This window comes from Chrysochloris asiatica, unplaced genomic scaffold, assembly GCF_000296735.1.
Source record: "Chrysochloris asiatica unplaced genomic scaffold, ChrAsi1.0 scaffold00294, whole genome shotgun sequence".
Taxonomy (NCBI): domain Eukaryota; kingdom Metazoa; phylum Chordata; class Mammalia; order Afrosoricida; family Chrysochloridae; genus Chrysochloris; species Chrysochloris asiatica.
In genome coordinates this window covers 28803-34116 of record NW_006408812.1, presented here as the reverse complement: position 1 = coordinate 34116, position 5314 = coordinate 28803, and the positions used below count along the sequence as shown (strand labels likewise).

Here is a 5314-nt window from a genome sequence, read left to right as displayed (position 1 = left end):
CACTTATCAGAGCTAACTGTGCTTATATTACTTTTCATCACTATGGGAATAAACTCATCTCATCTGCTAAATCTCTAGAAATCCTAACCATTACAGTCCACTTTTGTTGACTTAAAAACTACAAGCTATATGCATGATCTCTAAATAAATACAATTTTTAAAGCCAGAATTATGCCTAATATGATATAACTGAAACACACAACTGAAAACACATTCGCATCTTATATGTCACAAAGAACAAAGCAAAAATATTTGATGCACAAGTACTAAGCAAAACAAAAAATATATATTCATTTAAATGTCCAAAGGGCACCTTCTGCAAGCCAGTTTCCAGCTCATAGACACATAGCCTTACTCTATCGATGGGCCTAAAGTCTATGGTTACTTTGTCTTTCCAGTCTACCACCTCTGTCACTATCTCTGCTGTCACCACTTTCCCAATCAGGGATCTCACACTCCACACATGCTTTTCCTTCTTGATGGTCCTCAGATCATCTGTTCCTGAAATGAAACATAACTACTTCTTCCTTTTACTTACACATCTTCTACAATTACAGGTTTAACAATCACAGTGAATCCTAGTAACAATTACTCACAATTGAAATAATAAAATTCTATCAGCATCATCCTCCAACCCTCGTTCACTTGACTCATCTGGAAAAGAGAAAAACCATTCAGTGGGTATTCCCCTTTGTCCCCTCATTCTAAAACTATGTACACACATGAAATTAAAAAAAAAAAAAAAAAAGCCCCTCACTGACTTTATAGCTCACCAATTTTGATAGTCAATATCAAAATTACCAGTCCCTATTGACACAGTACACTGAGAAGATAGGCATGTTCCTTGATCTGAAGAAATTGTCCATTCTGATTGAAATATTGTACAAATCTTCCATTATCAAAAGTCTAGTCCATCAAATTGTAGCAACTGACACTTGCTCAAAGTATCAAACACCTTTATCGTCATTGGATCAGGCTCTAGTTAGCTCAATCCTAGCTAACCAAGTTAGGTCAAATGGGTACCAGTTGAAATTTTGGGAGTTCACATACACCTCCATGCACTTCAAAACAGCTAGGAATTTCACTCTTAGCCATAACTCTCATGGTCTAGGTCAGTGCCCATGGACTCTGCAGTTTACACAACTCTCTAAACTTCAGACCAGTCAGCTTTCCTGCTTATCTCATAACAAGGTCAACGGGTGGCAATGGACTGTGTCTAACTCTAGCCTGTGTCTTCATTGCTACATTATCCCCATTTCCACTCACAATAAGATCCAGGTGGTCACCCGTGAACATATGGCTTGCTAGTTCCATTTAAATTTTCCTAGAAGGGAAATTTCTCTGATGGGCCAACTTTCCTTGCCCTCTGCCTATGAAACTGAAAATGCCAAATGCTTTATTTCTATGCTTGAATCTCAGGTTCTCTCAGCAGTGTGGGTTGGTCTGCATGTTTTTTCAAATGCTAATGTACCAACTTTGAAGGCTCTGAGTGGGGCTCAGGATTCCACCTAAAGCCCCTTTCTCTACAAAAGCTTAAGCCAAGAAACTTATTTTTTCTTGGAAAATTCTTACTCACCTTTTAGCAAATCCAATCAAGTTGGGCTTGCAGACAGGCTGTAATAATAATTCTTAATATCCATTTCTATAATAGGTAGGAGAAACTAATGTTCATAAAGCATAAACACATAAATCTTTTAAAAATGTACAAACCTTTAAAAAATACCCCAAGTTCATCCTTTTCCTCTACTTTGGACTAAACCTATCATATGCATATGGCCTTGGGCCTCTGGCAGGTTGGAGTCCAGTAGGCCTTGGCTAAAGATGAGCTAGCTATCTTTTTTATCTGATATGGCCAGGCAACTTCAGAAGCTGCCACTCTCCCCACTGATGTATTTTATCCTATGACCCTTCATTCTTTCTCTAACAAAGTCCCTCATAATTTCATAGGTCTGGAGTCATTGCAATGAGTCCTTCTTATAACTGCAACTGCTTAAACTAAGTAGGGACTACGTCTGACTTTCTCTGATTGCAAAAGGGATAAAGAGGATGAAACTCAAACTCAGGGCAAGGCCAATTCCTATGAAGTGGAGGTCAAACTTGCCTCTACCCTCTATCAGTGCCTTTAAAATCAGTCAGAATTGAGAACCAATTTAGAAAACTCATCCTTACGGTTTTGTACCTCTAGAAACCCACTCTCTCAATACTACGTCTTAGGCTGGGTTTTCTAGAGAATTAAAATCAATGAAACAGAGATATGTATATACCTAGAGGGAGAAGTTTATTTTTAAGGAAAAAGCTTACAATTGTGAAGTCCTGGTTCCCCAACAGAATAATGAGAGAGAGAGACCCACCCTCATATCTATTATATTGGGAGTGGGCCAAACCCCCAAAGAAACATCCATTTAATTGATTGGCCACTCAAAGCCACTCATCAGAGTTAACTGTGCTTGTATTGGGTTATATCACCATGGGAATAAGCACATCTCAACTGTCAAAGCTCTAGAAATCCTTATGTAGTCAAGTTAACACAGAACTCTAACGATTGTATTTATGGACTTCACCAGATGGAATAAACAAAAATAAAACTGACTACATCTGTAAAATGAGGCAGTGTAGAAACTCCACATCATCAGTCAAAACATGGCTAGGGGCAGACTGTGGAACAGAACACCAATTATTCATATGCAAGTTTAGGCTGAAAATGAAGAAAATTTAAACAAGTCTGCAAGAGGCAAAATATGACCTTGAACATATTCCGCTGGAATATAGAGATCATCTCAAGAACGGATTTGATGCATTAGACACTAATGACTGAAAGTTAGAAGAGTTGTGGGATGACATCAATAATATATACAGCCTTCCCCCCTTCCTTGGCGTGCCCCTCCCTCCATAACTTTCCGAGCCCCTGAGGAGAGGCAGGGCAGCGCTGGGTTTGGTGCAGTTGAGGCAAAAGAAATGGAAATCCTTCTTTGGCACTGCCAAAGCAATTGCATTCGCTGGGGAAGCAGCAGTGTCTTTGAGGAAACCGGAAGCCTGTGGTGACGCCTGGAGACTCGGTTTAATTATAATCCGTTTCCAAACACGGAAATCAAAACAAGGTGACCCCGAGGCAGCCCTCCAAAGCCTGGCACGAGGCACATTAGAAAAAGATCTAAAAGCTTTGCTCCATTCAAGTCATTAATATCAACTCTACTTTAAAGAGCTGTCATGGATGCACTGGTGGAAGATAATATCTGCATTTTGAATTATGAAAAAGTCCACAGAAGAGATACAGTGATTCATTCCAGTTTCAATATATTCAGGAGATGAGTCTGTTGCTTCACATTTTGCCCTTGTCACCGCATATAAAGACATCAAAAATCGACTTACGGATTAAGAGAAAGATAACTCTTTGTTAAAGAAAAGAATAAGAATTTTGTAAGAAAAGCTTATAGGAACTCAACTAGATGAAGAAACAAGTTATGTGGGAAAAGATCAAGGCAATAAGGCATTATGCGTATTGAGAGGTCAGCCATTGATAAAGATAATTTGAAGAGCAAATTGGATAAAATTAATAAGGACAACTCTGAAACCTTCAAAGTATTGAATGAGCAGCTACAATCTAAAGAAGCAGGAGGAAACTCAGCAGGTAAAGAGGAATTTAAAACCACTTTCCTCCAACTGGGAGATGGAAAAATTGAGCTATGATTTGAAGATCCATAGTTTGGAACAAGAGCTACAATTGATGAGGAAATCATGGAGCTATCTCAAGCTTGTTGTTGTTGTTAAGTGCCGTCGAGTCGGTTCCGACCCATAGCGACCCTGTACAGGGTTTCCGAGGGTGTAAATCTTTACAGGAGTAGAAAGCCTCATCTTTCTCCCGTGGAGCGGCTGGTAGTTTCAAACCGCTGACCTTAAGGTTCGCAGCCCGATTCGTAGCCACTACGCTACCAGAGCAGAAATCCAAGCAAATGGATTTGTTTCAAGAAGACAATCTGAAGGGCAGAGATCTCCAGAGATTAAGCATTTCAAGTCATAATATGCATCATACGTACTGGGAACTGAAGAGAAAATTTCCTAATTTACATCTGGTGACGCAAGTACAAGCTGAACTACTGAGAAAACTGAGAACCCCATCTCTGCAGTCAAGAAAGTCTTGCACAAGGAGGGAGCTATGGAGACCTTGGGACAGACAGCAGAAAACTACACCTGACAAATTTTACTGCAATGTACAAAAAACATCCACCTCTCCCACAAAGTGGCAGAGTTCTTTCTCATACCACATATTCTCCTCTACCAAGAGATATGAGGTCTTATCAGAGACAGCAATTCTCCAAACATGGACAGATAATGAGTGGACCGTTCCTAGTGATAGTACAAACTTTCAGGAAAATTACTCCTCTGGCAGAATTCTCTGGAAAATAATTCTTGGGTATTCCTAAGCCCACCTAAATCAAGTGAGACAGCATTTGGAGAAACTAGAAGCAAAAATTTGCCTTTACCCAACCTGCCACCACTGCATTTCTTGGATCAGCAACTGTTGCATTGCTTGCATCACATAATCAAAACTGCATTTATAAGAACTAGTTCTTAAAAAAAAAAAAAAAAATTGTGATTTGGCCCCAAGTATATGTATATCTTTGGGTTTCCTGAAAAGTTATTTTACAACCTGAAAGTGGATTTTCATTTTGCAGTTTATATATAGTTATACATTTGTACATACTGAACCATTACATAATTATGCTTTTAATTATATGGTACAAAAGGATACTCTCCAGCTCCATATTATGACTAAGAAGAAAATATATGCTACTAATAATTTACTTAAGGTTTTTTAAAAAGACCTGCCCTTTTAATTTTTTTTTTACCTTTGATTACAATTATGAATTTCAGCCTTAAAATTAAACCTTTTGCACATGGATTTACAAAGCATGTGATATATATAATTTAGCAAAAATAATCAGGTTATTCCATGAAATTAAAATTATATAAATTGGTTCAAATTGCATAAATGGCAATGTCAATAGCTTCTATTTCTATTGATCAGAAAGTAAAAAACACATTACAATGGAATTATTTTTGTGTCTGCATTATTCCATCTCTATATGCCATTATGCTTTTTAAAATTTTAAAAAGCTGATTAATCATAAATGTTGTCTTTCAATAAATTTTAGAATTAAAATGATAAAAGAAAGAAAGAATATCATACAGGAAGAAAGAAAAAGGTCGTTAAGAAGCCAAGGAAGAAAGAAAAGACCCAAAGTGATGCCAGAAGAGACTGAATCATTCTCTGTAGCATAGAAATGCTAAAGTAAATGGAACAAATGAGGAGGTA

General features: G+C 37.8%; 1 pseudogene; it reads left to right on the top strand.

Annotated features, from left to right (window-relative positions):
• Window positions 1-3207: 3207 nt before the first annotated feature.
• On the top strand, window positions 3208-4573 carry LOC102822798 (annotated as a pseudogene).
• Window positions 4574-5314: the final 741 nt, after the last annotated feature.